This window comes from Magnolia sinica, chromosome 5 (assembly GCF_029962835.1).
Source record: "Magnolia sinica isolate HGM2019 chromosome 5, MsV1, whole genome shotgun sequence".
NCBI classification, from domain to species: Eukaryota; Viridiplantae; Streptophyta; class Magnoliopsida; order Magnoliales; family Magnoliaceae; genus Magnolia; species Magnolia sinica.
The window spans coordinates 97,407,760-97,420,076 of record NC_080577.1 but is presented as its reverse complement, the minus strand read 5'-3'; positions in this window follow the sequence as shown (position 1 = coordinate 97,420,076).

Here is a 12,317-nt window from a genome sequence, read left to right as displayed (position 1 = left end):
CTTTTCATTTTCCTTACTAAAATCTCCATTTAACATATACATATTATCATTCTACATTTGCCATTTTCCATCTTGGCTAGGGTTACGTGAAATCCTACAAACTGGTTGCATCAGCAATCCTTGAAAAGGTTCAAAATATTCTCTCACTCCAAAACAACCTTCTTCAACTTGCATTTGACCGGTACTACGGTTGTGGTATAGATGTTTAAAAAAACGCTAGGCTCGTACAATTTCATTGCATGTCAAGTTCGGTCAATTCCATGTTAGGATTGGTGAATTTCATGGGAGAGTTATTTGATGCTAGCTAAGGTCAATTTAATGCAAGTTGATGCGCATGTGTTAGGCGTAATCAATTTCATATGTTAGGCGTAGTCAATTTTATGTGTTGATCGATCAAATTCATATGAAACTCGCTCAATTCCATGTTAGGGCTCACTCAATTTCATGCTAGGCTAACTCAATTTAATGTTTACCCAACTCAATTTCATGCTAGGCTCGCTCAATTTAATGTTTACCCAACTCAATTTCATGCTAGGCTCGCTTAATTTAATGTTTCCCTAGCTTAATTTCATGCTAGTTAAGATCAATTTAATGTTTGCCTCGATGAATTTCATGCAAGGCTCGCTCAATTTAATGTTTACTCGATAATTTTTGTGCTAGGCTGACTCAATTTAATGTTTGTCTAGCTCAATTTCATACTAGGCTCGCTCAATTTAATGTTTGTTCAGCTCAATTTCATGCTAGGCTCGCTCAATTTAATGTTAGCCCAGCTCAACTTCATGCTAGGCTTGCTCAATTTAATGTTCGCCTCAATAATTTTATGCTAGGCTCGCTCAATTTAATGCTTGCCCAACTCAATTTCATGCCAGGCTCGCTTAATTTAATGTTTGTCCAGCTCAATTTCATTCCAGGCTCGCTTAATTTAATGTTTGCCCAGCTCAATTTCATGCCAGGCTCGCTTAATTTAATGTTTGCCTAGCTCAATTTCATACTAGATTCGCTCAATTTAATGTTTGCCTAGCTCAATTTCATGCTAGGCTCGCTCAATTTAATGTTTGCCCAGCTTAATTTCATGCTATGCTCGCTCAATTTAACGTTTGCCCAGCTCAATTTTATGTTATGCTTGTTTAATTTAATATTTGCCCAACTCGATTTCATGCTAGGCTCGCTCAATTTAATGTTTTCCTAGCTCGATTTCATGATATGCTCGCTCAATTTTCAGTTTGCCTCGCTTAATTTCATATTTGCCTTGCTCATTGTCATGTTTGCCTCGCTCAATTTCTTGTTTGCCTGCATAGCTGAATTTCATGTTTGCCTCGCCGAATTTCCAGTTTGCCCCGCTGAATTTATAGTTTGCCCTGCTCAATTTTTAGTTTGCTTTGTTTAATTTCTAGTTTGCCCCGCTCAATTTCTTATTTGCTCGCTGAATTTTCAGTTTGCCCCACCCAATTTAATGTTTGCCTCGTTGAATTTTCATGCTTCCCTCAATCAATTTCTAGTTTATCTCGCTCAATTTTCATGCTTGCCTTGCTCAATGTCATGATAGATAGCGTTGCTAAATTTAATGAGCACCACATGAAATCATTCGTATCTTTGAAAGCCTAATCCGTATAAGATCTAGTTGTTTATTTGAAATTTTAACGCGTTGTTTACTCTTTATTTCCTTAAGCTCTGTATCATCCTCATCTATAATGGAAAATGAGTTCTCGGTCCTCTATTATTTAATCGAGTTTTATCTTATGGCAAGCTTCCATTGTTTAACGATTCATTGATAATATGTTATTGTATTGGTTTTTAGATAATGACTATGAGAATCATTTGCTGTTATGGCAGGGAGTTAGAATTTGAAAACAAGAGATACTCGTACACGGGTGGAAGTTCGAAAACTATTATGCTATGTGTCGAGACTACGTACGAGAAGCTTCTATCTAGAATTTACAGGATTATTAAGAGTAGACCAACAGATTGTGATATTAGGATGAAAGTATTGTATCCTTACTCAAACGAATCAATCCCTCCAGCCGAAATCGAAGACGATGATGACGTGAGAGAGTTCTTGGGAACACTGTTAGAGCATTCGGATAAATTCATCCCTTTAGTCATCGGGATAATGCAACATATTAATAAGACAATACACGTGGATAGTGTGGTTGAGGAGCATGGCGTGGAATTTGAATATAATCCAGGTCCATTACAAGTGGGAGTAAGTAACGATCAACTGTCCGGGCCGCCTTAAACATCAAACGTTGTGACTAGGCAAGTCAGTGGTGCACGTGACCTTAACCTCATTTATGAATACATGGCACCACGTTTAGCAACAATAACAGATCTGCCATCATCATCCACCACCTGATCTGTATGTGTAAGCAACATTCTGCTTCCAGACCTTACCGAAACATCAAACTTCATCACTCATCAAGTTCTCATGCCGTTCGAAGATGCTGCATTCACAAATGCAGAAATGCTGGAATATACGGATTCGTTGGGTGAACCGATCGATATAGCCGTTGGGTAAATGTTTAAGGACAAGAGTTGGTGCCAGTATGTTTTGAGCTAATTTGCAATTCGCAATAACTTCCAGTATAGGGTATTGTACTCAAATTCTACGAGATTCACCATAGTGTGCTTCGAAGATACATGCGAATAGAGGGTTCACGCATCTCGGGTGAATGATGCGGGGATATTCAAGATACGAAATTATACGTCAAAACACACGTGCGGCATATCATGGATGAAGAGCAATCACTGGCAAGCAAGCAGTTAGCATGTGATCTGGTTGTTAGCCGCATTGAGCAACGCCTAGGGTTGATGCCAAGTGATATTATCTTCGCTATGCAAGAGAAATATAATATTCTTATCAGTTATAAGAAGGCATGGAAAGCTAAGGAGCTTGCAATAAATTGCGTTATGGGGTCCTATGAAGAAACTCCTCTTGTATTTGCATGAGTTGAGGATGTCCAACCCAGGGACGGTGATTGCTGCGCTTGTTAACCAAGACACTTTCAGGTTCAAGAGATGTTTTATAGCGCTCGCACAATGCGTTCAAAGTTTTCAAAATTGTATGCGGAGGGTATTGGCCATCGACGGGACACGCTTAATGGGCAAATACAAGGGTATTCTATTTATTGCTACGGCCTTAGATGTGGACAATCATATTTTTCCAGTTGCGTTTGACATCGGGAAATCCGAGAATAACAGCAGTTGGAATTGGTTCCTTAACTATCTTAACGATGCGTTAGGGTCTCTTCCGGGTCTTGTTATTATATCCGACCGATGAATTTCATTACGAATATGCTGCAGTCATAACCATTGTCCTGCTTCAGCGCCGATTCATCAACTTTGGCGGTCTACTTCTTCTCTTCGAGCGCAGTGTTGTCTCCAGTGGCATGGAAGATAATAGGGAGCGCCTCAGTCATCGCTTTAATCTTCTGCTTGTACTTTAACAATGCATTTGTGCGCAAACTATCCATAATAACGATATCTCTTTCTCTAGGATAAATGACTGTAATGCCTTGAAAATCAGGGGTTAAGCATAGACTCAACTCCCGAGTTCCAACGCATCACTTATGCAACATAGATAATGATGATTAAATATTGTCCGTATTAGTGCCTTCAACATGAATAAGATTATACCAAAACAGCATATCATACTCGAGGGACAGATTAAATTACGCAAGCGGAAAACTGTGATGTGTATATAAACTGTATAAGAGTAATAACAAGCCCTTAGAGTATGATTGTCACTAGGATAAATAATTACAAGTTTAGTTCCAAAATGTATAAAATGAGAAAGTGTAATGTTCTCTATCCAAAACCCTGTAGCCTCACCAGCGCAACTCCAAGTCTACATAGACCTGCCAGAGAGTTGCATATAGGAGAACTCCTCCTCATCATCGTAATAATCTGGCTCTGCCTCATAAGCATCGCCATCACCTGCAGCTAAGACAGAGTCTGGTTGGTGTGTACAACACCGTCCCAGAACGTGGGAGTGAGTGATCAACTCAGTAGAGCTATAAGGCAAAGGTTAACATGTTATCAATTCAATCAAGCAGTAATGATAAAGCAATACAATCAAGCATCCCTAAGTACTCTGGTTAATGCAAAAATGATATGTATTAATGATGCATGCCCTCACCTGCACTCCTGCTATCTTCCTCTTACGGTCGCGGCATGCACCCTTTCCTCTGTGCTCAACACCAATGCCAAAGGCACATGCAATGCGGTGCATGAGCGTGATTACCAAGTTCTTATTAGACCTTTTCATACAGTAGGATTGGGAAGCTAAGGCACCTCCCTTTATATTATAACTCAAATATTGATCCATCTAGGGTCGTCAATCCTAGTAGTCGCATACGATAGATGGTTGCCAGGTCGTTACGGAGAGGCTCGTCATCGTCAGTGTAGGTCTGGTTTATACTCTAGTTTACTACGGAAAGGCTCATCACCTCAACGTAGTTTCTAGTGTATGCTCGAGATCACTACGGGCTCATCACCTGATCGTAGGCCGACAGCTCGAATACAGTATCCCATACCACCATATTCGGCTCATGAGTCTGGGTTGCTCACTGGTCACTACAGGGAGGCTCGTCACCCCAGCGTAGGCCGACAGCTTGACCATGGTGTCCCATACCACCATGCTCGACTTATGAGTCTTAGCGGATCAAGGTACCAAGGTTAAACGAGTTTGGCACTAGTAAGTTGGTACCTTTGATTTAAACAGTAGCGTCCATACATGGTGAACATACATCAAGTTAACCGGGTTGATTGACAAGCTCGACTGGTATGAGCATACGTCGAGCCGATCGACATAGAGCGCGTAAGCACTCCGTGTAGCCTAACCACTATCGACTAGTAGCGTACGACTCAGATTCATCGGGCGTGTCTGTCGTGGTTAAGCAGTTCAACCACCGTTCACAGATAATTACTGATTGCCTGGGCTACATCGTAGCCCCAATCATATTCCAAACAATAGCATTTACATATAGTAATCCAAAACAACATGTGACAACTGAAATCAGATATAATTCCTACTTGAGCAATTTAACAAACACATACTACACATATTACAATACACAGACATTTCATCAATACAACACATAGTAGTAAGATAGGTTATATAAAGGATACTATAACCATAGTTAAGGGGATTGAGAATCCTATCTCAATACCCTCATTACATACATTTAAACCAGCATTTTCTCATTCAGGCATTTTATCAAACACTTAGTCTACACATATTACATACACGTAATAAATCAGTTAAAACATATGTTATAGCAAATCCTCCTACATAGGAGTTTCCACACGCACAATGATCATATATTAGCAATCAATAATCATAGCAAGCACAAATCACAATTCCATATTCATTCAAACATTTTAACAAACACTTAGAATGCATTCGAAATAGCCTAGCCTACATATATGTGTAATATGTTGAAACATCCTAACTATGCATATGTGATAGCACTTAAGTTAGTCATAAATCATTGACTGACATTGAAAGCCTTGAAAATCATAACTTAAACGTTTGTAGTCCGCACCTTACACCGGTAAATAAGTATCGAACTCAGTTTGTATGCCAAGCCTTTGTCTACGGCACTACGGCAACCTATAGCATGAAATAGGTTAGCTATCTCATCTCATACACCGTTTGGAAACCTAAAACAGATTAGGGTTAAGATTTCTTACCTAAGAATGGAACCAGAATCGTCGGTATAGCGACACGGTAGTGGTGATTCGATACTTAGAGAGGCAGGGAACGATCTCTGTAGCAAAACCCTAACTTTCCTCATACTTTCTCTCTCTTTCCTTCTCTTTTCTCTCTCTTCTCTCCTAGGGTTAAAAATTCGTATAGAATGAGAAAGGGGGGGTTTTAAGCCTTTATATAGGCCCATGACTGATGGAAATGGCCCCATGGCTAAGGTATACTTAGGTTATATCCAAAGGGCATCTGTTTTAGTCCAACGGAGCACTTCTGGTGGCCCCTTTTCTGCATGCAGTCGGACTTAAGCTTCCTGACGTTGGATCTAGGTCGAGTTAAGTTTTCGCTCCGATCGGATTTACAGATTAACCGTGGCGGATCAGTTTCAGTTCAATGGTTATCGGTACTTGATCAGGGCCACTAGTGCACTGACATGTGTTGAAATTTTTTTCTGATCCGAGGGTGTAATTGGGTCTGAATCCTTAGATTTGGCCCGCAAGTGAACGACTCAATTCACTTAAGTTTTAGTTCATTTCCTAAAGATATTCGCGTTTCTCTTCGCTCCGGGCTCAAGTTGTGCATTTCTTGATACTATTAGGACTAGGTTTCCGAGGTGAATGTCAACTCCAGTAAGGCGGTCTTAACCATATGGTTTCGCAGTAATCGGACTTTCGACGCGCGGTCCAGGTCTGATACGGAGTTTTAATGTGCTCCCGAGAGCAACTGGGTTTTGAGTTGGATTCTAAGTTTTAAGGTAATGTAGCATTCATAGTTCTACTCGTTTTGGGTCTTACAGATCGTATTTAAAGTGATTAGTGCTAATTTCACAGGTAATCTCGTTTAGCACTTAGTTACTTCCCGCCTAATTTCTAAAGGATTGGGTCCTTAGTGATCTCTGCCTGAGGTGGTACTCGGGTCTTTGTACGGATTTTTTTCGATACGTTACAATGACCATTAAGAACCAATGCGAATTATCATGGTTCACGGGTGCATACACCTGTCCATAATTCAGAAAATAATATATTAGTCAAAATATGAGAGAACACATTACAACCTGAGTTGATGTTTTGTGACGAATGCATTACTCGTTCATAACACCAAATCACCTTGCCATATAGTTTGTCCGGTTGCCCAGCAACTATGTAGGCCGTGCTCATCTCGCCTATTAGCGAGGCACGTTCTGACGCTGACTTAGAGTGCCGGTATGCGATCAAAATCGGCAAACATGCCTCAAGACATTACCGTTACAAACATGATCAAAGATCAATATAAGTAAGAAGATAAAAAAGGAAAATAGATTAAGGATTGTTCGAATTAAACAGTTACTATAAAATATGTGCGACAGAACTTGCAATCATGAGGATATGCTATTGAAAGGTCTAACTGCCTTTCCTCAAGGAAATCAACATATTTGTCATTAGCCTAATCCATAGGATAGTATGATTTAGCCATAATTTAATATAAGAAATAAATATATGTAAATCAATGCATATAACATCAGAATTAGTAATGTTTACCGTGCTATCAACCCACGCATCCTTCACCCATATGGTACTGAACTAACAACCCACCGTCGTGGTCATGTTCGCTTCATACCAGTCCTCTAGTTCTTTCAATTCCTTTGTTGATAACATCCAGAATGGATCCATCTGTACAAGAAATTGTATCGGGGAAGTAGCAAAAGTCTTTGCTTGCTCGGGTTTGGGGAACCAAACCAGGGGTTGTATCAAGTGCAGACAGGGACATGTACAGAGAAACCTTATAATATGACGGCTTTAGTACCCTCTTAGTTCTCCTTCGATAAATGAGAGGAGAAATAGGTGCTTCATCCAATACATTACCCACTTCAATATCATCTACTTCTCCTCTCTTCTCCAACTCCTCACTCTCATTTTCCCTCATAAAATGCTCCCTCTGTGTACAACAATCTTCCTTCTCCTTATTGAACTCCTCTCTCTCCTTTGCTAACTTTTCCTTCTCCCTCTTCAATTGCGCTCTCTTATTCAACTACTCTCTCTCCATCTTCAATGCTTCTTTCTCTTTCAGCAACGCCTCCCTCTCATCGAGCCTCTCTTCTTTCCTTCTTAACCCTTCTTTCTCTTTCCTTAATTCTTCCCTCTTCTTCTTCAATTGCTCTCTTTCCTTCTTCAACTCTTCCCTCTCAACCCTGAATTCATCCATAAAAAGAACATTCTTCATAATATCCCTCCGGTCCCTCTCCCTCCACATCTTTTTCATCATTTTCATCCTCTCCATCATCCTCATTACCCTCCTCCTCATCTTCCTGGGTTTCAATGACTTACAAAATATATCAATGGATATGTAAGAGTCGGGATACTTTTATAATGGCATTGGAATTATGGACCGGCCGAATTAAAGTAGTAAAAATATTGTTCATTTTTCATAACATCTCACCTAGCAACTGTCATGGACCAAGCGAACAACATCCGTTTTCCATTTTCGTAGGTTGGGTTCTAAGGTCATTACTACTAATGTCTACAAAAGAACAAAGACTAATGTTAATAAAAAGAGTATATATGTCAAATTAAACGAAGTAAATGACGGAGAAATATATATACTTACAACTTTACTCTCAAAAATAACATGTATTTTGTTGTACCTCCAACTCTTCCAGCCTCGATATTGAATGAAGCGTGGAATTTAATGGGTAACATACGAAACAACACACTCTCGTAGGGCAGGTAATCTCTCTACCGCCCATATTTGTTATAATGAAATTGCACCAAGTTAAAAATTCACAATTGACTATAGACTGTAATCATATAGAAAATAAGAAGTGTTCTTACTTATAAAGGAAGGGCGCAGCCACATACAGTGTAGCGAGGGGCACTTGATATGACAATGCTAGCTTCATTTCTTGCGACATTATATTGTATGCCAAACTACCCCAATGATAGCTATAGAAATCATCTAGTGAGTTGACTAGGTGTATATAATCCATGTTACACATGGTTTTCAGTTCGGTTCCCCTAACAAAACACTCTACAATCATAAGTAGGGCAACCTTCATGACATCCTCATGCTTATTAGTGTCAACTAATCTTTCAAACACATCCATTAAGTGCTTCTTTAAAACTGGATATTCTTTAAAGTATTTGTCTTTTAATGTACTCGTAGTCGGACAATTTTTTGGTATTGTAAGCTCTCTGGTCTTAAGCCCCATAACAAGGGTGAAGTCCATCTTCATGAATTGCAATCGTCTCTCCCTAATCTCAAATACTAGATCACCTTTATATCTGAGAAAAAGAATGTGAAATAAAGCCCTTATAAATCTAAAGGATGTAATATGCAATAAACATGAAAATGTGGATTGGCTAAACAAATTTAGCCACCTATCATTCTTCTCTACTCCACCCTTCACCTTCTCAAACCACTATTTCAGTGTACACCTAAAGGTTGGGTTTAGGATTACAACAGAAGATTCGTTACCTGCAAACATGAATTGGAAAACATATTAAACATAAAGTTCACAAGATACTTAGTGAATCATAGTGTACAAAATCAGACATAATTGAAAACAATGTAACACTTGATGAATTTGAATAAGCTTCATATGAAATTGAGATAGAAATTGAGCGAGGAAAAACTAGAAATAAATTGAGATAAATTATCAAAATGAGCAAGGCAAACTAGAAAATGAGCGAGGTGACCTATGAATTGAGCGGGCCAACATAGAAATTGAGCGAGGCAAACTGAAAAAATGAGCGAGGCAACCTAGAAATTGAGTGGGGCAAATAGAAAATTGAGTGGGGTAAACTTGAAATTGAGCGGGACAAACAAGGAAATTGAGAGCGGCAAAGTTGAAATTGAGCGGGGTAAACTGAAAAATGAGCGGGGCAAACAAGAAATTGAGCGGGGTAAACTTGAAATTGAGCAGGACAAACAGGAAATTGAGCGGGACAAACTTGAAATTAAGCAGGAAAAACAGGAAATTGAGTAGGGCAAACTTGAAATTGAGTGGGAAAAACAGAAAATCGAGCGGGGCAAATAGAAAATTGAGTAGGGCAAACTTGAAATTGAGCAGGGAAAACAGGAAATTAAGCTGGGCAAACTTGAAATTGAGCGAGGTAAACAGAAAATTGAGTAGGGCAAACTTGAAATTGAGTGGGGAAAACAGAAAATTGAGCGGGGCAAACTTGAAATTGAGCGGGGCAAACAGAAAATTGAGCGAGGCAAACAAAAAATTGAGCGGGGCAAACTTGAAATTGAACGGGACAAACAAGGAAATTGAGCGGGGCAAACTGGAAATTGAATGGGGCAAACTTGAAATTAAGTGGGGCAAATTGGAAATTAAGCGGGGCAAACAAGGAAATTGAGCGGGGCAAACAAGGAAATTGAGTGGGGCAAACTGGAAATTGAGTGGGGCAAACTTGAAATTGAGCGAGGCAAACTTGAAATTGAGCGAGGCAAAGTATAATCCTCGGATGAGCAGGAGAGGAAGTGTTCAAGTTCCGAATTCTATTGCCTAATGGCACCATCACAAACTTCATGTTATATGGACCTGGGGAGAACATGTTCGTCAATAAATTTATTGGTGTCGTGAGAGTAGAGTTTGAGAGATTTGCAAAAAGAACACCTGGAATTAAGCAAAAGATAATGTGGGATGGAGACGTTTATCTTGAATATCAATGAGCGAGGCAAACTATCAAAATGAGCTAGGCAAACTATTAAAATGAGCGAGGCAAACTACAAAATGAGCGAGATGACCTATAAATTGAGCGGGGCAACCTAAAAATTGAGCCAGGCAAACTAGAAATTGAGCGGGGCAAACTTGAAATTGAGCAAGTCAAATTTAAACTGAGCGAGACAAACTGAAAATTGAGTGGGGGAAACTGGACATTGAGCGGGGTAAACTGGAAATTAAGCAGGTCGAACTTGAAATTGAGCGAGGCAAACTGAAAATTGAGCAGGGCAAACTTAAAATTGAGTGAGGCAAACTTGAAATTAAGTGAGGCAACCTAGAAATTGAGATGGAAAAACTGAAAATTGAGCGGGACAAACTGAAAATTCAGCGGGAAAACCTAGAAATTAAGTAGGGTAAACTGGAAATTGAGTGGGGCAAACTTAACATTGAGCGAAGCAAATTGAAATTTGAGTGAGTCAACCTAGAAATTGAGCAAGAGACACATGAAATTCAGCGACACTAACTTGAAATTCAGTGATGCTAACATGAAATTCAGCAAGGGTAACATGAATTTCAATGAACTTGAAATGAAATTGAACTAGCTTAACACATAATTGAACGAGCTTCACATGAAATTCAACGAGTACTTCGGTGAAGTTGACCAAGCAATTAATGAAAATGACAAAGCAGTTGATAGATTTTCCGTTACATCACATGAATCTATGGATGTTCCCGGTCATATCTTTATCATTTGTCTGTCAAATTCATGAATTACTTAGGGAATTGAACTAATCATGAACCGGGAATGTCGGCGACAACTCGAGGATATTGTCGAGAAGTAGGTCAAATAGACCAAGAACTCTTGAAATTTGAAATCAGTTTGATTAGTACGCTTTTATCGTACCGAGTTAACTGATTTGGGCCCACCTTGAATGTATGTGGACTATCCACGACATTCATCCATTTTTCCATCTATATTAAGGGTTTGAGCCCAAAATCATAGCATATCCAAATATTAGGTGGATCATACGAAAGTGATTCAATTGTAGAAAGCTTGCTACGCCCCACAATGATGTTTTATTTGTAATCCATCATGTTCATTGGATGATGTATACATAGATGAACCAAAAACCCAGATGCAAGCTTCATCCAACAGGCAATATATTAAAATATACTTGTGGTGCGTGCTTTCTTCAGTGGACTGACCATTTTTAGAAGATTAGAAAATGCTGATGTATGGAGAGGATGCAATCTAATGGGAGAATGGTGCGATCCAATAGAGAGATTTTCATGCGGGAAAAAAAAAGGTTTTTTGTCTTTCTCAGTGGAAATTGAGTGAAGAAAGAGAGTGAAAGCAATGACAGTGAAGAGCAGGGGTATTTTCATAGTCAAATGTGTTGACCATACATGAAAAGTCTAAGTTGGAAAGGTAAGGTTTCGATTCTTCACAAAAGACGCTGGATAAAAGATGGGGTCTACAATGGTAATTGTTCCCATATTCTCAGGGGAGCGGATTAGGTGTTATCCCGGTATCACGTACAGTGGTTGTTGCCCTGACCGTGAATCCCTCCTTGATATATTTGTTGTATATCCACACCGTCCATCACTTTTTCCAGCCCATTTTAGCGCATGTTCCTAAAAATGAAGCAAATTAAAATCTCAAGTGAACCACACAGTAGGAATTAAATGTGCACCGTTAAAAACTTCTTAGAGCAACAAATGTCTTGGATCAAGCTGATACGTATGTTTTCCCTTCATCCAGTTCTTGCATGGCACACGGGTATTTTTGTCAATGGACGGACCTTGTTGGCTCATGTGCCAGTATGACACACGCATACTATATCTAAGCCGTTCATTAGTCCCCTGGCCGAAAAATTAGAATTGTACGCTGGCTGGTACTTGATGAGTGGGCCAGGGCATCATCATACCCTTTAATACGAAAGATGGCCAGCGTATAATTCCGTGTAC